Genomic DNA, 23,229 nt, shown 5'->3' on the forward strand with positions numbered 1-23,229 from the left:
ATGCAACGATGTTACTGATTATTAAATAAGGTTTAGATATATTATAAGCACCCCGAAAATAAAGTGTAAAAACCGACCATTACACTTTGGGTTCAGGCCTGGCCAATGGCCATCGATTGAGTTCCATGGCAAGTCTGCGTGTCGATGTGTTACGAGTAAGGTACAAAATCAAGATCATATGCGGGTAGTTCAAAGAAAAAGAAACGCAGTACTTCATCGAGACATTTTTGTTATGACATGGGCGGGACACATTGCGAGAATGGACGAGGGTTTCTGGACAAGACCAGTCTTTGAATGGAGACCCAGAGCGGATACTCGGGGGCGCGGTAGACCATCGCAGCGCTGGATGGACGACATTCGAAGGCACGGAAGTCGAGAATGGATGAGACGGGCACAAGATCGCCAAGAGTGGAAGAAGAGGGAAGAGGCCTACATCCAAGATGGGATAACCAAAAGGCCGCCATGATGATGATGATTTTTGTTATGAAATTTATACTTACCGTAGCTACCTATAATGAGCTCCCGATATTTCGTCGCAGGCGCATGCATCATGATCACTGTTGGATCGATTAAAAATAACCATGAATCATTAAAAACTCTTTATTTAAATTGTCAAATCTCAAGAGAGCGAAGCGGTAAAGGTCTTCATAATTTTACTAAACTTTAATAACAAAATTTGATAGTGAATCCGACTGTACCTAACACATTGACACCAATACACGCCTACCATTAAAATCGTACATTTTCTATGTTTATGTAATGATGAGTTATTGCCACCCGTGACTATGCTTGCGTATCTCGCGCGAAATACACAATGTTCCGAGATGAAAAGTATTTTATATTCGTCTCTAGGTGATTAAAAAAAATTACATTCTATGTGCAAACATTTTATTTAAATTAAGATTGGTTTTTTTGGAATCTTTTTGTATTTTTTATTTCAATTCCAAATTTTTACTTTTACGGTCATCCCGTAAAATGGGGCTACGTATGAGGGCTACGGTATAGATGTCGCTAGCGTGCGTTAAGTGGCTAACATAAGAAACAAACAAGCTGAGATATGAGGTGCATAGGGGAAATTCGTGTCTGTACTGTTGACCATCAGTGGTGTAGCGGTATAGCACGCGGTACGGAATACCGAGGACCTGGGTTCGATTCCCAGCGATGGTCTTATTTTTCTGGTTTTTCTGTGCATCTATATTTCAGTTTGTATTTTCATTTTATTTAAATCCGCGCAACCGTAATTTACGAGCGGTTGCTCCACAAAGAAATCAACAAACTTAACAACTTAAAAAGTTTGTGTGAGTTTGTTGATTACAGTCAAGTGCAAAGATATTGACACGGCCAAAGTTACAAAACTAACCGCTAGGATTAGAGAAATTGAGTTTGACGCGAGTCTCAATGTTAATGTTTAACGATGCAATCTTTGCGAAATCCCGGAATTTCAATAAAAAAACAAGTTGTCAGTTAAATGACATAGACAAATAAAAAATATTTTTATTAAACGATGGGTGTCTTCAAAATTAAACAGTTTTTTTCTTAAATAAATGTTAGCTTCATGTCTAACATGCATATACAATCTAAAATAAATAAACAAGTTCTGAGATAACTTTGGTACGCGCACTATTTAGGCTTGCCTTTATCGCGGGGACCAATAACATTATAGTTGGCTTTGCCGGCTGACTGATATACTTAACACGTTGATGGGCTGTACCTACGCCTATAGGCGTCCAAATATTACATTGAAAGTACCTAATGTACATCAACATGTTAAACTAAAAATGTTTATTTTGATTTTTATTTTATATTAAATATAAGTACATACATAAAAACTTGTAATATTTGTATTGTAATCTACCCTAATAAAATAAAAAATAATCCCAGCCTATAAACGTCCCAATGTGGAACTTCACACACACCATTGAATTGCTTCGCAGGTTTGTGCAGGTTTCCTCACGATGTTTTCCTTCACCGTAAAGCTCGTGGTAAATTTCAAATGTAATTTCGCACATGAACTAAACCTATAGTATTTTAATCCAAATAAGATCCAGATCTAATCTGCGTGTCTCCGATGCAAATGCGATTTATAATTTGCGACGCCATAATAATATTCCTTTGTCCAAATACTCATTCTGGTTACTACAGCATCATTAGTGGTGTTTATTCACTATGATTTATGGAGTTGCGATGTTTGTTTATTGACCTTCGGCTCGATATTATCTGCTATTATAGACGACTGGATGGCCAAGTGGTTAGAGAACCTGGCTACGAAGCTTGAGGTCCCGGGTTCGATTGCCGCCCGGGGCAGATATTTGTATGAATAATACGAATGTTTGCTCTCGGGTCTTGGATGTTTATTATGTATTTAAGTATGTATTTATTTATATAAGTATGTTTATCCGTTGCCTAGTATCCATAGTACATTTGCTTAGTTTGGGACTAGGTCAATTGGTGTCAAGTGTCCCATGATATTTATTATTATTATAAACTAGCTTTACCCGTGGCTCCGCACGCGTAATCCATTGGATCTACTAGTTGAAATAAGAAATAAGGAACTTTTATTGTTAAAACCGTATAAAATTGTGATAATTTTGGCTTATCCAGTATTGGAATGTGAGAAGCGCTGCGACCGGCCGTAGTCCGCACAGGGACCAGTCTAAACCAGCGCCGGGCAATCTAGCCCAGCATTGCTGAGACTGGGGGACCCATTGTCCCAACTTTTTATTTTTCTCCCACATTTTTTTATTTTTTTAACAATGTGTAATTTTTGAAGCCGTGCTGGCCTAGTGGATGAAGCCGTGGTGGCCTAGTGGTTTGACCTATCGCCTCTCAAGCAGAGGGTCGTGGGTTCAAACCCCGGCTCGCACCTGTGAGTTTTTCGAAATTCATGTGCGGAATTACATTTGAAATTTACCACGAGCTTTGCGGTGAAGGAAAACATCGTGAGGAAACCTGCACAAACCTGCGAAGCAATTCAATGGTGCGTGTGAAGTTCCCAATCCGCACTGGGCCCGCGTGGGAACTATGGCCCAAGCCCTCTTGTTCTGAGAGGAGGCCTCTGCCCTGCAGTGGGACGTATATAGGCTGGGATGATGATGAGGATGTGTAATTTTAAGTTGTGGCAATAAATGTTTTTTTTTTATCACAACAGTAGTTTTAATCTTTTTGTTGGTTAACCTGTGTGGTGTCGGGTTAGAATTACACCTCTCCATTTCTTCCGTGGATGTCGTAAGAGGCGACAAAGGATATAAGTTAAGGTATACCGTAGGAGACAGGCTAGCAACCTGTCACTATTGTACCGTTTTTTTCAAACTTGAAATCTAAAATTGCAAATAATGGCTCCGAAGCCGTGACGTTTCGTGTGCTCTGCCTACCCTATTTGGGAATACAGGCGTGATTTTTGTGTGTGTGTTTAATTTTTAGTTAAGCTTTAATATAAAAACTTTCCATGTTTATCAAAGCAGAATGTATCGGAAAATAAAATAAAATTATCGTCTTTTGTAACACTATATGCTTGAAAAGATATGTGATTTAATTTTAATTATTTATTCAAGTTAAACTCCACTGTCAATGATTGTACTTTTTACCCGACTGCATGAAGGAGAATTATATTTTTTGCTGACCGTAATTCCGTGCATTTTCACCGAAACCACATTACTACCATTTGTAACAATTTTCAGTTCATTTCATCACTAGAACTTAGTATAGTTTTACAAGCTCTCAATTTAATTTCAATATTTTCTTCGACTCAAACCTTAGAGTCATGTGAGGTAAACGTACGCAGTGGGTAAGTGTACGCTGTTTAATACATTTCAGTTCGAAATATGTATATGTGATTGCGTACAATTTTATTACACACTGCGTTCGTTTACAAGTCGAATTTCACCCACTTCTATTGTGAAAATTAAAAAAAAACAATTATAATTGATTGAGAATTAAGAAGAACATTTATAGTCTGGACCACAATGCAAGTACAGTCAACCAAAACATTCAGCAAAAAAACAACCAATTATTTACCTACGTTATGAAAAAAAGTACCTACCTAGAACTCTCAAATGTGAATGACACGTTTTCATAGCCATTGCCTGTAGAACGCACTCCAGCGCAGGTATAGCTCTTTACCCTACTGACCCGAAGGAACATAAACAACTGCTAGTATATTGCTCTATCTCTATCACACGTAACCTGTTTTTGTCTACAAAAAAGTTCGAGACATACGGCCGTGTCTTGCAGACAACGCTGAAAAACTGCAACATCATAATTTTAATAAAATCTGCTAGAACGAGAGTTACTTTTATACTTAATATTATTTTGAATTTATTTATTAAGTCCATATTTTTTAAGTATTATTAAAGGAAGGCATGGAGCGTGGAGCACTCGTCTCTTACTAAATATTCCACCCAGTCTCAGATTAAATTAAACCGGCTATACGGCATTTCCGTACACTAAATTATACATACAGGATGATCAATCTATACAGGTCAGTAGGGAAAAGTGAGAAACTATGAGAGATAGAGAAATCTGTTCTTAGGAACCATGGCTTCGATTTTAGATTTAATAAAGACGGCATTTAAATTTTTTCTTTTAACTCTCATACGAATCGAACCTGGTCAAAATCTCTGTGAATAATGTTATATATACTGCTCAGTTTTTCGATGATATTGTTGATAGTGTGAATCATAAGTGAAAAGAAATACATTTTCCAAGCTTTTATTTAACTTGCAATGTGTGTATGAGTTTCTTTTCACTTATGATTCTCACCATCAACAATAGCAACAAAAAACTGAAAACTGTGCAGAATTTATCACATTGTTTACAGAGATATTGACCGGGTTCGATTCCCGGCTATGTATGAGAGTTAAAAATAAATTTGAATGCCATTTTTATTAAATATAAAATCGACGCCATGGTTATGGTTCCTAAAACTGATTTCGCTATGTCTGATAGTCTCTGACTTCCCCCTACTGAACCATTTGGATTGGTCAACCTGTATAATCTAAAAACTTATTGTATAATTATTATCGATGAAGCAAAAAAAAAAGGTTTTGAAACTACTGCATGAATAAAGTACTGCATGAAACAATTCCACAGAGCCTGAAGACGAAAGTCCTCAATCAGTGCGTCCTACCTGTCATGACATATGGTGCCGAGACGTGGACGCTCATGGTTGGGCTGGCCCACAAATTTAAAGTCGCTCAGCGAGCTACAGAAAGGCGAGGCGATCCGACAGAGAACTAAATTCATCGACATAGCTCACCGGATAAGCAAACTGAAGTGGTAGTGGGCCGGCCAATATGAGCCGAAAAACCGATAACCGCTGGGGTAAACAAGTTCTTGAGTGGAGACAACGAATCGGCAAGCGTGGCGTGGAACGCCCTCAGACTAGGTAGAGCGATGATCTTTGCAGGGTAGCTGGCAGTAACTGGATGAGAGAGGCCGAGGATCGTGCTCAGTGGCGTGCAATTGGAGAGGCCTATGTCCAGCAGTGGACTAAGATAGGCCGATGATGATGAAACTACTGCTTTCCATGAGTTACGATGACACTGAAACAATTTTGAATAAGATCTCTTAAGTACTTGATTCTGAACTAAGTTTGTTATTACCTAAATTACTTTTAATCTACAATTTCAACTTGCAACTTGCTATCCCTTGGTATAGGCAAATTATAATGCGAGGACAGTATTTTTTTTAAATAGATCTACAATATTTACGAACATAATTTTATGATAGTTGCACAAGCGCGTCGTCCCTGTGTCACACAACTAACTAAAAAAAAAACTATCTCAAGCCGAAATCTGCCGCCCTCTTATTTAAATCATGCCGGAATGCTTGTCTATGCCATAATTTAGTGTAAAAAAAATTGTAAGCCAAGAAACACGAAAATAGTGCCCATGTACCGATATAAAAAGGCCCGAGGCTGTGGCGCGTGACCATTCTGTTTCGGGAAATATTAAAAGCTATTGTTTGTGTACACGAGTCTCGATTGTGTAACTTTGAGCCAAGGATTTACATGATTGCTGGATTTTATTTTAGATTAATTTAATAACGTGAATTAAAAATAACGTAAACCAGTTGTGTTTCGTTAATCGATTAGCAATTTTGTTTTTAATAAAAGTTTTTGTTTATTAACGCTTAAAGGACGGAAAGTACTTATATTCTTACTATTTTAAATATACAGCAGTAATATCAAAATAAAAGATATCGGAATGCGGTACAATGTAAAAAATAATGGTTTATCGAACCACGTACGCGTCAACAAAATAAATTGTTGTACAATTTTATTTTAACAAAATAAATTGTTGTACAATTTTATTTTGATGTTAACATTGGAACCTCTTTACGACCACCCACAGTGACCGTTGAAATTTGGGCAAAACATCGAAGTATCGGTGACAATCCATTTGTCTTTGTGACCAGCATTGTTAATTTATTCCAGACCCAAAAATTCAGAAGCAAAAACGTAGTTCCTCTTGCAAGTAGTAAATAAAAATTTATAATTTTAGAACCATGCTCATGAGGGGATAACTTTTTTACGACTTGCAGCTTTTACTTATTAGGATATAGATTACAGTGTCCCGTTCCTGGGCAAAGGTTTTACCGTTTGAACTACACAACTAGGTATCTGTCTAGCTTAATGTCTTACTACTCCTCTGTACATCCATTTAAATCCTTCCGCCATCTTCTTTGTCTACCTCGTCGTCGCTGCTCGCTCTCCAGCACCTACAAACTGGCTTCATAAGCCTATCTGTATTTGTTTTTTCACTTAAATTTGTTTTTACAAGCTTTTATCTAACTTCGCCACGTATTTTCTGTTTCTTTGCTTCAAATCGTGCAAGTTATTTTTGATCCACTTCCAGTATTCGAAATTACTGGAAACTTGGTATACGTATATAAGTTGCATGAAGATATAAGAACAGTTTACAATAACCCTCCTTCGGGCAGTCGGGTAAAAGTATAGTCAGAAAGAAAAGCTTGTATTAAAAACGTTTTTTTTATCAGAAACTTATTGCATATATTCTGGCATTATAAATGTTATAAGAATGATACATTAAAATTGTTGTCTTATAAAAATTTTGTTAACCCCTGAATTTAGAAAGGGGTAGGCATTTCTACCTGCGCTATTTATGTGACCCCTCACCTGCAGTCCCGTGCCCCTGACCGCGCAGGGACAAATATTTCTTTAAAACCTCACGAATTTCAATAATTACTCCATGAGCTTCTAACTAGATGAAAGCATCGTAAAGCCCAATTTACACCGACTTAAAAAGTTTAACTTACATCCGGTCCGGTGTACCTAAGTACTTTCATGCAGCCGATCGTTATACGTCAAACCACAGAGTACATGTCAAACTAACAAACTAACACTTTGTTGTTCGCCGCATGCTGCATGCGGCGACCGCATAAGTGTGAAGAACACGTAGTTGGCCGCATTCGGCGATCGACAGCTGCCACCGCCTTAATATGGCCGCCGCAGTAGACGGACAGACTAATGTAAAGGCGACGGTCGTTCGCCGAAGTAGTTTGAAACAAGTTCGGCGACCGCATTAGGCGAACAACAAAGTGTAATTTCCGCTTAAGTTATCAATGAGACCGCTTCGCTCACGCGGGCCGGGCTTTAGTAGTCCCAGAACAGTGTTCTGTCTCACGATGTTATACTTCTAAAGCCCAGTACCTTGCAAGAAAAATCGTGCAAGTTGCATAACATTGCGTTGCTCGATTGGCCACTAGGTATAATCTCGTAAGCTAACGGCCTTGCATTTTTCTTGCAGGTCTAAATTAGGCTTAAGAACTTCCTCACCGTTATAGACGGCATGTATTGATTCCAATCTTCTATCATCCTCTTTGGCTGTTGTTGACACTTTAAGGTTGTAGTCTGTAACTAAAGTTGGGCACACGACTATTAACTCGTTAATTGTTAATTAACGAAGTTAATATTGCGGTAAACTGAATATCTTTTAAGTTAATTTAAGAAAATGTTAGCGGAATCGTTATCTTACATTAATTTTTCTCAAGTCCATAAATCGTTAGTCCATTAAAGGATATTTTACCGGATAACTCACGTCTTAAATCGAGTTTAGCTCGACATGTTTCAGGCTGATTCGTAACACTTCTTCCTAGGAGCAACGCGACTCTGCGGCTGCTGCAACACGCGCTCTGCTCGTGCGTCTACCGGACGAAACTAACACTGGCGCTTAACTACCCGCGTTTTCAGCGCCATTTTTATGGTCCAAATAGAGGTTTAGCTTATCTCTGTTAGTCCTCTGAAAAAAGTGAGAAATTTTGCTGACATTCAAATACGAATAGGGTAGAAAATAACGGCGCTATAATTAATTATTCTGTCATAATAATACCTAAGAGCCGTCATCTCATCATCATCATAAAGAAGTATATAGGTATAGTGGCAGCAAGAATGGGTTTAAATCGTGTTAAATTGTTGTAAAACTAACCTAACCTAAGTATATAAAGTTCTAAAGTGACCGTTTAGTAAAATTCTGAAAAAAAACGATGGCTAACAAAAATTATGATGGTAAACATTGCATTACGACCTTTTAAAATTATGCGACTAGATATGCATTAGTATTAAGGTATATACCTACGTATACATTTGTACGATTGAAAGAGATAACCGGTGCAGCAAATCGCCATCGCAATCGCAAAAACCTTTATGACCTTTCGGTATTGCAACAATTTCGTGAATCCTACGCAACAATAATACCTTGGATTAATGGTAATCACTACAACCAGGACTGAACACTTATCATGTTGGACGTGGGCGTACTCTCCAAATTTGCCCAACCTTATTTGTACAATGTCAGTTGTTATGACAGTTTCGTTTAAAATATTGGTTTGTTTGTCAATTTTAGTCAATAACCCCCTTTTTGGGTTTTGCCGACGTCGGTTAAAACCACTTTTAACTGGAGCAGGCGCGAGTTTTAGTTTTTGAATTTTAGTCGAACTTTTATGACGACTTTCTTGGCAAAACATTTTGATATAACTCCGTACCGCAGTGCTGGGGTCCGAAATTTCTAGTTGGTAATAGAGAGCGCCGCTGCCCACTCTCACATCAGAAAGGCAACATAGTGGCTCGTTTACCCTGTAATAGCAGCGCATGACCGCTCTGTTATCTTAATCTTTGCTTCGCTCTACAAAGAATTATGAGAAAATTACATAGACGTGACACGTCATGTGTTGTAAATTAAATCATCTGTAAAGTTTAACTCACGTTTATGTAATCGATCATTTGCTCACATAACTACGTTGGTTCCTTCTCGCCGGATTCCAAGTTTTTCGAATTCCAAACTCGTTGGGTTCCAAGCGGGTCGGATTCCAAACTCGTCGGATTCGTGGCAATTAAATTATTAAATTTAAATTATAAGGCATGACATCGTTAGGTACGATGACGAGCGAAGCGAGGACGAGTGTTAGGTAGAAATAAAAAAACTCAAATTAAATTGTCTATCTTATAAGTATGGAGTCCGTCGAACTTAGAATCCGACGAGTTTGGTATCCGACGAACTTGGATTTCGACGTACTTAAAATCCGACCAGCTTGGAATCCGACGAGTTTGGAATCCGACAAACTTGGAAGCCGGTGAAGTATGAACCAATCCATAACTAGCACTTGAGGTATTTTATCTTAGCTCTCTAAGTGAGTAACGTATATTAGCAATCTTCTAGTGTTAGGAGTGTCGGTCTGTTGGTGCCCACTTATAATCAAGAGACTCATTCTTGCTATGTGGTATCTTAGTAACCTATGTAGTATCTTTAAAAAAGGAGAGATGAAAATGTTGAACTGGCTTTTAAATGTTCTACTCATCCTAATTGTAAATCTCTACATATAGTTCAAAAAGATTTTAAAAACCGGCAAAATGAAAGTTGGACTCACATTGTAGACGAACGTTTACGTATCAAAGCGCTTACATTTCTTACGCATACGTTTCTTGTGCGTGGAACCCCTTTATTTATTTTTATTTTGTTTTTGTAGCATATAAGTAATATGTCACTCTGTGACAATTTCCAGTTTCCGTCTATTTCTCCTTAAGGCATATGACAGAGCGTCGGACAGACAGTAGAGCCTCAGTAATTAGGTCTGGGTGACACGCTTTAGGTAGAAATTTCTATAAAAAGTATTAAGGAAACCCTCCCCCGCCTTCCCCCGTTATCACACACTTCACCACCAACCAATTAATCCACTTGAAGCCACCTCTGTAAACAGTAATATTTACTATTCTTTGCCTACACTCGTAAGCTACATGCTCAATTTCTTCTATCTAAATGATTGTACAGTCAGCGACTAACACACTAACGAAAAATCTCACAAAGCTCTTATTCTCTTTAAAATAAAGTCTATTAAAGATCTTTATGTGATTGCCGTGTGTACGTTAATACTACTTGCCCACGCGGCTTGCTTCATCGTGGAGACTTTTTGAGTACAGTTATCACAGATATGTTTATCCAACTTTACGTCTGGTGGATTGAAGTGGCCATAATGTCGTTACCACTTTGTGTTGCATGAATGGCGCGACCTGTTTTTTTAGGCTAACATAAGATTGAGGCTCTGAAATGGCAGTTTTTTTTTAATACTAGCTGTTTTCCGCAATTCTATGTCGCAACGCAACTATTCAATGTCGTTCTTAGGGTCTCAAACTATGTCCATAGCAAATTTCATCAGGATTGGTTGATAATTAAGAGTAAAAGCGTTACAAACAAGTATATGCACACTCGCATTTACGATATTAGCCAGGATTTTGTCGAACACTCAAGTGGGTCACCTAATCGTCACTGGTAGCACCAAAAGATTGCCGATTTGCCAGCCTAGAAGGCTAAGTTAGAATATCCCGTGTCTCATTTCACCGGCACTACTGCTTGATGATTAATACGGTATTTGACAACTCCTGGATTTGCCATATCTTAATATTATTATGAAAATATAGATGTACAGACAGTGTTTAGCGAAGAGAAAACTTAAATCGGTTGAAAATTGGATTTATAGTGATTTTTTGAAAAATCTATGTACCTGTCTCTTTCTCAAACGCTTTTCTCTATGCAGCAAGTATGGCGCTACTAGCGTGTGACGTCACATACCAGTATGTCTTTCGCTGTCTAATCTTGAATTTTAAACCTTTATAACTTTGTTATTTGTAAAGGTAGCTTAAAAATTGTTTCTCTATTTGAAAACAGGCATTGTGTAGTTTTAATTTATAAAACATATACAAAATAGTCAAATAGTTTGGGCTCCACAGAAAACCAGCGTTACTGCACATAATGTGCGGCAACACATGCTGAGTGGAGACCCTTTTTGGTATCCTGCCGTGTCACCTAGTAACATAGTTTTAGTGCTAGTTCTAGTCTTAGTTTTAGGTGGTACTTTTTGGAGCCAAAATAAACTTTTCTTTCTTTCTTTCTTTAAATACCGTATTAATAGCAATTCATTAGTATATGTAGTACATAATCTACTATTTTTCGTCTTTTGCGATGAGAACATTACTAGCCACTGGCACAGCTAACTTCATTATACGATACAATCTAGGGCCTCTAGGTAACTGTTGGACATTCCGTCACAATGCTCCTTCGCATGCATTGTCCCTTATAGGCATATCTGAATGACCATAACGCTTAAGATAGGAATTGACAAACTAACAGTCTAGGTATTGCTGGATACAGCGAATATATTTTTGTTAGTATGTAAAGTCGAGGGCATAAATAGGTATCTATAAAGGCACAGCGTCAAGTATGTGTATACATCGACCTTATGCTTAGTAGCATAGAGGTGTATTGATATTTTTGACGACTTGGTAATGTACAGTATTGTACAGTCGAGTTCATAAACTTGTGCCCAAAAATTTGATCGAAAATATCTGAACACGACTCTATTGTTAAAGGCGTAGAAGCGTGTTCAGATGTTTTTGATCAAATTTTTGCTCACTAGTTTATGAACTCGACTGTACTTACATGTATTTATGATCTTAACTGTACCTGGCAAATTAACTTTGTCAAATTGTGTTTTTCGGAAAAGATGCTTATTAAAATAAACTTTAAAATAAAATTAAAAATACTTAAAGTATAGTTTTACAGAGAATTTTATGCGAGAGAGGGGTCAAGTCAAGAGGTCAGTTTTCAAAAGGCCACCATGATGATGATGATGATGATGATAATTCTATATATAGACTCGGATTGTTTGTTATTCAAACTGATTATTATTAAACTCTCAACGAAACAATTATCATTGCGAACTGGGTGACATTTACAATAATTTATGCTTATAATAACACTAGATTTAATAACTGTCATTTTCATATTTCTCACCAACATGTACGAGTACATTCCACGTAAGGATTCCTTAGGCACGCGAGATCTTCTAAAATTGGCCAATGTCGTGACATTCCCAGGTATTTTAATGATTGGCAACTTCGCAATCAGTTTCCATTCGTCCTGGCAATTATCACTTACCACGAAACACTTATGGCTGTGTAGCTTGCATTAACGTAAGTGGAGGACCAAGTAAGCGCTCGATGTCTTTCGAGATGCAATCATTCAATAGTGGATTAGTTTGATTATGATCTGATACTGTGGTCCGTTCCTCTACTTAGAAACGTCCTCAATCTGAATCTGCTACCTGCCCTGATTTATTTCTGTCCATGTATGTTTTCTGTCCCGCGATACATGGTGCAATATTATGGGATAAAAAAACTGTTTCATCCTTTGTAATTAGGTGGAAATAGTTAAATTTCCTTACCAAATTGTATCTTTAATGGTTCAACGATTTAAAAGTTACTTTCTTATTTGTAATAATAATTCTTAATTGTAAATCTGTTTAAAAAATATACCTCGTTGAGTTTCTTGCCGGATTCTTCTCAACAGAGGTTTTTCTGAACCAGTGGTAGATTTTTTTTGACATTCATAAGTGCTTGTTTTAGCCTAAATTGAATAAAGATATTTTGACTTTGACTTTGAATAGTTTGGAAGTACCTACGGATGTTTACCAATTTTTTATTTACAGATTTTTATTGACCCAAAATACGTCCAACCCGAGACTATCCTAGAAATCGTTCGAGCCGTTTATGAGGATATCGTGTCATAATAATATTATATTTATAAGTAATAAGTACAAGAATTGCTCGTTTAATAGTACGAGATAACTGTTTAGCTTGCTATGTTGGCAGTCTGGCATTATCATTCCGTGGTCCTGCACAGAATAACAAGGTTTATAAATAGTCGCATGAGTTTTTCGACCCATTGCTAAATGGTCGCCGGCATTCATAGTCCAGTCAGTTCAGATGTTTTTGTTAGAGAAATCTGGAAATAATTCTGTGCAAGTGTAAAGTACTATTTAGTTTCACGATAGTTAATCATTCCTAACTAACAAACTACTAACTTTTCATCACATAAATTCTAAATGTGTACTTCATTAAGTACACATTTACAGCAAGAAGTTGTTGTAGTAGAAGTTGGCAAGTACAAGTCGCCGCTTTTAGTTTGTTTCATGTGTACATACTCGTACTACATTTGGGTTGGGTTCTTATGAGAAAGATTTATCTAATTTAATTGGATAGTACTCTTAAATAGGAATACTCCCTAAATATAGTACGCATACACAAGACACACAGGGGTGGGAGGATTCTTCTGATATTTAGTGGATTATATATTTATTTCGAGTGGGTAGAAATACTACACTTCTTTACTACACCTACACCTAGAAACACTACATCTACACTTCTTTGTTACGATTGTTGCGGGTGGTTGTCCTCACTTACCTACCATCAGGTGGCAACAGTTGCTCGTTTAGTGGCCATTAAAAAATTAACTCCAAGGTAGATTCTTCAATGACTGGACTATTTAACTGGGTTGAACTGCAGAGCTGATGCCTCATTTCACCGTGCAAGAGGATGGTAGTTTTTGTGAGTAACAATTTATCAATAATTGAGAATGGCAATTCACTAAGAAGCAGCAATTTTGTAATCACTACCAGTTTGTTTAATTCACGAGCACAAATTAATGCTGAAAAATGTAAAATGTGGACAAAATGTTCTAAATTACATATACTGGCTAGCAAAAATAAAGAGTCAATTTTCATGCAAATTTGTGGTAAGTGAACCGTTAATTTTGCACGTTATTGTATTTAGAATCGTTTTAAAGTCCTTGTCCCAGAAAATATTTACAAACCTGCCTGAGGCCTTTTTGTCTAAAGCAGACATAACAGACTCGAAATCACAATCGCTTTCACCAGTTCTTTTTGTCACACGGTGTAGGACGAGGGTAGAAAGAGATAGTGAATGCGATCACGAACGGCGGCGCGTTAGACGATACGGCCTCTGGATTAACATATACAGGATGTTTGGGATGATAGTTAAGGTCATTCTGAATAGTTTTGACCACATTTACTATTATGCTAATTGTCACGGTTTTTAACAGAATGTCTTTTTTTTTACTTTATCTGAAAAATCACTCCATTTGCAGGTTTTTTTTTTATTTAACTAACATCCTGTTTAGCCTATATTGAGTTAATTTTGAGTGATCTGCCTTCGCCCCTGGTTTTCAAAATAAATTCAAATATTGCCTACTACTGCTAGACTGATAAAAAAAACCTCTTTAGACATGACGATAAAAAAACTCAGGTAATTTTGAAACATTGCGTGACTGCAAAAAAAGTAACAGCGATTTACGCGTACAAATTGATTTAAACTTCTTTGATTTACGGGCTTTCTAATAATGTGCCATATAAAAAAGAAAACTAAAAAAAATAATAAAAATTAAGGTATTTCATGGATATTTCCAAAAAAAGACGCCACGTTTCCATAAAGTGCAATTGTGTACGGCAACGACGGTACTGGCATAACGACTAAAAAAAAATAACTTTTCATAAATGTGGTCAAAAATGTCCAGAATGACGCTACCTATCATCCCTTAGTCTAGTCTTAGTCTTAGTTCTATTCTTAGTTTTAGGTGGTACTTTTTGGAGCCAAAATAAACTTTTCTTTCTTTCTTTCTTTCCTTAAAACCCCTACACACCCGACTGCCAAACATCCTGTAGACTGATAAATTACACTGCAATACCCCTGGTGTTGCAGATGTTTATGGGCGGTGGTGATCTCTTACCATCAGGAGACCCACTTACTCGTTTGCCATCCAGTCGAATAAAAAAAAATTTTTTTTCACACCTTCCTGCCGACCGATTAATTTCAAATTTAGTGCACACTTTAGTCACACAAGTGTAACTTGCAGGTGGTAGGACCTTGTGCAAGGTCCGCCCAGATTGCTACCACCATCTTGCTGTCTAATCCTGCCGTGACGTGAAGCAGCAGTGCTTGCACTGTTTGGTTTCGGCGTGGAGAGTAAGACAGCCGGTGAAATTACTGGCACTTCAGATATCCCATCTTAGGCCTCTAGGTTGGCAACGCATCTGCAATCCCCCTGGTGTTGCAGGTGTCTATGGGCGGTGGTGATCTCTTACTATCAGGAGACCCACTTGCTCGTTTGCCATCCAATCGAATAAAAAAAAACTTACTAGTAGAACTAGTAAAAGTCAAAGTCAAAATCAAAAGTCAAAGTTTTTTTTTGTTATATTTCTAGCACCCTAAGGGTACTGCATGACCGCTTGAAGCACGCAGACCCGGCGCACGCGCAGGGCGGCGCGTGAGAACCGCGCTGTTGTCTCTGCACACCGAGCTTGTTGGCGCTGCCCACAACGCCCGCAAGTCATGAGAGCCTGGTACTTTTCAAACTCCTTTTCAGGGTTCCGGAGCCAAAATTACAAAAACGGAACCCTTAGTTTCGCCATGTCTGTCTGTCTGTCTGTCTGTCCGTCCGTCCGCGGCTTTGCTCAGAGACTATCAATGCTAGAAAGCTGTAATTTTGCACGGATATATGTAAACTATGCCAACAAAATGGTACAATAAAAAATAAAATAAAATATATGGACGTAAGACCATAGACGTAAAGTGGGGGTGGTTTTTTTCTCATCTAATCCTATAATGTGGGGTATCGTTGGATACGTTTTTTAAAACCATTAGGGGTGCAAGACGATATTCAACTTTAAAGTGCAAATTTTCATGAAAATCCAGCATCCCCCCCTCTAAAATCTAAACCGGTGGGTGAAAAAAATATTAAAAAATTCAGCATGGTAGTAAGTATATCAAACTTTCAAGGAAAACTATAACGACTAAGTTTGCTTGAGAATTATTAGTAGTTGAAGAGTAAATAGCAGCCTAAATATACCTAAACTTGGAAAATTCCGTACAAAGCAGGAAATCCTTAGAATTATATTACTTATTTTTTTCACTATTTTGGGCGTGTCCGACACGCTCTTGGCCGGTTTTTTGGGGTTTACTCCTTGAGAATTGATTTTAATTTATGACCCCGGTGGTTATATAACTTAATTAGTACCACATAGGTACTCGTACATTAGCATGAAAACAATATCTTTTTTTTCCAAAATTAAGAGTTTTTTCATCTAAAGTAAGTACATATAAATTTGTACATTATTAAACCCAGATTTTATTAAATTTTATTTGATTTTATTTTATTTAATTCAATCTGTACTTCTTTTGTTTTTTTATTTGAGTAAATGTAGTGTTGATTAAAAAAAAAACCAGATTGAATCATTAAGAAATTGTAAAATTTAAATCAGTTATTGAAGATAAATATTTAATTCTGTGTAACAGTGAGATAATAAAATTTTAAAGATTATTATTTATTACATTTTTGAGCAAGTCTATGATGTCCTTAGGTAGGTACTTTATTAAATATGTATATTGCTATTGGAAAGCATTTTCTGCGATATAAATAAATAAATATAAGGGGACAATTGACACCAAATCACCTTGACTTTAATAAACGTCGATAAAACGACTTTAATAAATAAATAAATTGACCTAGTTCCATACTAAGCAAAGCTTGTATTATGGTTACTTGTAGATAAGAACAAGCATTCGTATTATTCATACAAATATCTGCCCCGGCCGGGGATCGAACCCGGTACCTCAACCTTCAAAGTCAGGTTCTCTAACCACTTGGCAATACGGTCAATATACATTTTCTTACTAGTGCCTGTGCTAGTGCTTATAACTTTTCTCCGCTCGCCGCCCCTCCCCTAACTCCCACCGTGTCTGTTTGTCTACCGCGTTGACTTAAGGCCACTGACCCCTCTTCCGGCTCCGTCCGCAAATATCCACCACAAATATTGTGTGACTGGACAGTTTTCATAGGTCCATCGTCGTTTGCGTGATAAATGGCCGTGGAACAATGTACAGACAGACAACATGTTGTGACAAGACGGGCTGATATTACTCACGCCTACATTTTAAAATAGAGCTAATATAAAGTAAACGTACGAGCGCTCGTCACTGCCCCAATAGTTGACATCTTAAATTGTATTTGTATTGTGTATATTGTCATAAGTAGGGTGTCATCTATTGGGCATTAGTACCCTTTAGGCAATGTCCAGAAGATGCTGGCAGCGTTTCCTCTTTGAATAGCTAGGCTAATTCTTTGTCCGAGGAAGCTCCCAGCTCTTCGGTCATCTGTGACGTCTACTAACCTTTTTGAAATTTCTTTAATAGATTTAATGGCTTATTTACTTGTTCTTTGTTATACAATAGGGCCCTGGTATTCTGACGCTGCACTTTTGACATTGTGGTCGTCTGTTGAGCATCAGTACTGGACCTTCACGACGACTTTCTTGACAAATAGTATGGTGGTTCTTCTTGCTCTACCGCAGTACTGGAGTCCGAAGTTTGTAGTTGTCAATAAATAGCGCTGTTGCTCCCGCTTACAGGTCCTTTAGGTAGCCTTTTACGACACCCACGGGAAGAGATGATCCATCTAATTCAAACAATGGGCACGGCACAAACTCAAGGTTATGATTAATTAAAACTTATGTAAAAGCTACTTTAGAATAGCAATACTGTACTAAACTCTCTTAAAGCACGCGTCCCAAAATTACATTCCTTAAACTAATTAATATGACATTGTCTAATGTTTTTTTAATAACAGCATGAGGGAGCTCGTTGCAATTATTCTAATGCATACGAGTTTCTAGCAACACCAGTCGCACAAAAAACAACCCTATTTTTGGAGTAGCATGGTTTCTCTGAACGCAGGAAAAGTCTGTTTTATATTACGTATCCAGTTAATTTATTTCGTTTCCTAATTTGTGGAGTTGCTTTTGACTTTTTCGTGATGAATGAGCCTTAATGGAGTAGAGTTAATGCATGCTTATCGCGCATCAGACCTGTGCATTAGATAATTGAATTAGAGGGAATCTCATACATAATTTAACACAATATGGATGCGGTTGACAGAAGTTTAAGGACACTGACTGGACTAACGACTAAGTACAGAACTATTGAATAATGTTTTTCCGTCGTATTTTGTCGAATAAGTACGTATTTATCATGCTCTCTCAATAAGCTTCAGTAACCTAGTTGAGAAAGCAATAAAGACCAACGTTTCCGACGAAATATAATAGAAAAACAATATTTACTACATCTGCTAGTGCTTTGCTATTTTTGTATGATAGTTCTTGGTTGACAGGCACCGACGACAAGGCAGGCCGAGGCGGAGATGTCGGGATGACCTGGACGCGGAAATGAGTGTGGCCAAATATATGTAGCTCTGGATAGGGAGATGTGGAAGTCAAGAGGAGAGGCCTTTGCCCAGCAGTGGGACACAGTTATGGGCTAAATATAATAATAATAATTATAATAACAGTACAGTCAAGGGCATAAAATATATATCTACGTTCCAGAGCTTCAAATATAATATTTACTATGCATTTGCCAAATATATCCGTGCGGCAATTTTGATCAGAAATATATGCACATTTATCAAGTCATTAAAATCTGTACATATTCGCTCATTTATATTTATATCTGTACAATGACAGACAATAACATGTAGACAAACAAGCAGCCACAAATATCTTCACCGTTCGCAATTTTATGTTTAGGGATGTCACGAATATTTGCGATATACCTATGTGAATATTTTGCGAATGCGAATGTGTGGAGGTCGTGACGTTTTTCACCTGCGCCGGCCACCGGCCGCCGAGACGCCGACTCGTGCATACGCAAAGCGCGCCAACCCGTACACGTGATTAATTTTGCCCAACAGAAAGCACTTTTACTTGTGACAGTGGCTTGTGATTGCTTGATTAGTTTTGTTTTTGAAGTTGAGTTTTTAGTGTACTCCCTTAATATTCACATTCGCGTCCTAAATATTCGCATCCACATTCGCCGAATGTGATAGAAATGACATTCGTGACATCCCTAGTTATGTTCCGGTTTGGGGGTAAGATAGGCAGTGAAATTACTAGCATAAAGGCATTCCTTAGTCCTTAGGGTAGGCAGCGCATGGGCCATCTGTTTTGGTTGCCTTATGGCCTTGGAGCTCATTTTCCACTTTTTTGAGTGTAATTTTTAATGTTTTTGTGTTTTTAGTTTTCACTTTCCATCAGGTGGACTGCGAAAACATCTACCTACTAAATACTGGTGCTGGCTGTGACCAGGACCAACCCTACTGGATTCGGTTAGTTAAGGGTGTCGTACCAATATTAGTGATATCACCGTCTTTTTTTTAATTATAATGACCCGGATATCTCACGTCTTAAATCGAGTTTAGCTCGACATGTTTCGGGCTAATCCGTAGCCCTTCGTCTTCGGAGCTAAGTACGCGACTCAGCGGCTGCTGCAACACGCGCACTCAACATGCATGACATGTTGCTGCTGCAACATGTCGAGCTAAACTCGATTTAAGACGTGAGTTATCCGGGTCATTATAATTAATATGAGTGAGTCTCACGGTAGTTTCATGTTCTTTTTTTTTAGTGTTGCAAACAAGGATTATTAAATTATTTACTAAGTGCATGGTCACTTTGCAATTAAAAGGGGTTTTACATAAATATTATTGTAAACCAGCCATTATCAATTGCTGAGGGTAGGGTTGGTCCTGGTCACGTCGCCCGATTCACTTGTACCTATAATAAAAGAAAATATAAAAGAAGCTACCTATAAGCATAATCTAGATTTTCTAAATAAAAAAGGTCTATCTGATCAACTGATATTTAAAGCTCGTTAGTTCCTTCTGCTGTTACTAGAAATTTGAGTTCTATTCTTAACACAGCAAGGTTAGTTTTGTAACCAAAACGAGCATCAAGATAGGAGCTGGTGAAGGTAATTAAACAATATAATTTTAGTACAAATTTTACTATTTTAATCTTGATCGCGATCCGTGGTGCATGAAGTGAGCAAACACACTTAAATTATAAAACGAGTCGCTGTAAAAACAATTAATAAACGCTGATTTCTATAAACTGAACAGTTACCTGACTAATTACGGTAGCCTGTACTCGTAGACGCCAAACTAAATTAGTTTCGTTGCGTGTTAGGCGGAAGATTTCTAGTTATTCTTTTTTAAGATGCTTATGATTTTAATTAATTAATGTGACGTGTTAAGAACTTCTCATTTAATGAAAATATCACCAAATTTGTCATTTTATTGGCCATATAAAAAGGGAACTTGGGAATTCAATAATAAACCAGTACACAGTCAAGCAGATTGAATAACTTTTTATTAAATATTTTTCTTGTCATTCAACCCTGCTTTATTAGCTGTTCCTCCTATATCCATGTAGATAGCGTCACCTGCACTAAATAATATCTGCCACAGTGGAACACTGCAAAAATATCTGACATATGTATCCTACCGACCATTGCAAATTGTTTTGAAATCTTTTTCATCGAATTTCAGACATTTCTACTAATCGAATTATTTGAAATTTTGCTACAGATACGTAGTTAAGATGACAAAGCAAGCACAGTAACAGAGAGCACACTCAGAAAAAAAAACTAGCTAATTTTTACTTGGCCTCGTTGGCCTATAACCTGTAGTGGCCTAGTGGTTTGACCTATGGCCTAAGCAGAGTGGGTCGTGGGTGCAAATCCGGCTCCCACCTTTGAGTTTTTCGAAATAAATTTCAATTTTAAATTTACCACGAGCTTTACGGTGAAGGAAAACATCGTGAGGAAACCTGCGCAAACCGGCAAAGAAACTTAGTATGTGTGAAGTTCCCAATCCGCACTGGGCCCGCGTGGAAACTACGGCCTAAGCCTAAGCCCTCTCATTCCGAGAAGAGGCCTGTGCCCTGCAGTTATGGTATATAGGCCGAGATGAACATTCTAACAGCGTTCAACTAGATTATTGATATTTCAACGATTGATGTTTCGTCAAATCCATTCTTAACGTACGTAATCGCAATCGCATAGGAGCCGAGCAAACGTCAGAGCTGGTCCGCAAATAAAAGTCACAGCAAATGTCCTGATTTATTATTTAATTATTAGCTTACACGGCTAAGTATAGAGGGCCTATTCCGTATTCGCGGCACAGCGCAGCACAAAACAAACAGAGACAGAAGACCCGTTCCACAGACATTATATAGGAGAACAGATGCCACCTGAACTAAATTACAAGGCGCATATGTGGCTAAGAAGCCATTTATTTTCCCAGCTCAGTTTTTTATGAAGTGGATAGAAAACAAGTATTTAAAACATTCGAGTTCATAAACTTGTGAGCAAAAGTTCAATCAAAAATATTTGAACACGCTACTACGCCGTTAACAATAGAGTGGTGTTCATATATGTTTGATCAAAATATTTGCTCACAAGCTTAACTCGACTGGACACTTAGGGGCTGTTTCACCTTCCATTGATTAGTGTTAACGGACGGTTAAATGTGATGGCGTCTCTATTTGTTTTGTTCGAATAGACGGAGACGGCATCACATTTAACCGTCAGTTAACACTAATCAATGGATGGTGAAACAGCCCGTTAAACTTGTATGCTAATGTCTTTATGAAGTCGAAACAAAAGATTGGTTCTCTTTTTCGTTCTCATTTGAATCATTAGGAAAACGAAGGAAACCGACGAATCCCGAGCGACAATAACACTAAGGGGCTGTTTCACCACCCATTGATTAATTTTATTTGACGGATAAATCATGGGCTAGGGCTAAAGTGATTTTTTTCAATTTTGAATTTTGTGCGTTATAGGTCTCTATAAACTATATATATTTAGATAGTGGATTAAAAAAACATTGTTATATGATTATTTTTCGAGTCATCATTGAAGTGAAATGGCCGAAGTAGATACAATTTTAACGTAAAACGGCTATAAAAGTACGTTTGATACTTTTACGAGGGAAATCCCTGGTGTTTTTTTTATCTGTGGGCATAACTGCCATTTAGATACTTGTACGTCAAGCGGAACGCCGCTTACCCGATGCTACATCGTAATGTGATTGTAGTTATTAGTTTTTTTCTGATTTCACCAAGTATATTGGGCAACGCATTTCTTACCAAAGATTGTAAAGTTGAACTTGTATATGAGCCAAACTACCACATAGATCTTTTTACTGTCTTTTCGAACACAAGTTTATTTACCGGAAATTCACGTATATGGGCGTATGTACAATAACTTGTAATGAAAAAATATTTATTTATTCCTTATGGTTGAAGGACAGAGTACTATTAGCTAGTGTGCCAAATTTAAGAAAGTCTCGGATACACCATCTCTGAGTTACGGCAGTTTTTGACTTGGAAAACACATCCTGTAAGGTAAGGATTTTACACTTAAGCCCTTGTACGTAGGACCCATCAAAATGTGATACCGTCTCCGTCTATTCGAACAAAACAAACAGAGACGGCATCACATTTATCCGCCAAATTAATTTAACCAGTGAATAATGAAACAGGGGGTTATTCTAATATAAATTATAATAAACTTGTAGTTATTGCACTAAAATGAGGTACCCGACATTCCCGTGGTACACTTGGGGGAGGCCTATGTCCAGCAGTGGACGTCTTTCGGCTGACATGATGATAATGATGAATAAATTTCCCTATTAATGGATATGAAAATGTCACTCATTTAATACCTACAATAATTGATTGACACTTCGAATGCTGTCGCATTCCGACTTTTCCCGATTCGATTTGTAGCATTCGAACATGGCGGATGTAGACAATATCTAATTTTGCTATTTCTGTTTCTTTGGCTAGTTGAAGTATAATTTTGATAGTGTTTTATGCGGCAATTAACCTTAACAGTGAACAGTGATCACAAAATTCTATATTGCTCTCGTGTCTGACATTTTTTAACGCGCAAGTGGTCTCCACGTGGTTTCTGGAATTTTACTATCAAGTTGCAAAAACTACAATCACCGTACTCGTACAACGTGCCTC

Source organism: Choristoneura fumiferana, chromosome 8 (assembly GCF_025370935.1).
Source record: "Choristoneura fumiferana chromosome 8, NRCan_CFum_1, whole genome shotgun sequence".
Taxonomy (NCBI): Eukaryota; Metazoa; Arthropoda; class Insecta; order Lepidoptera; family Tortricidae; genus Choristoneura; species Choristoneura fumiferana.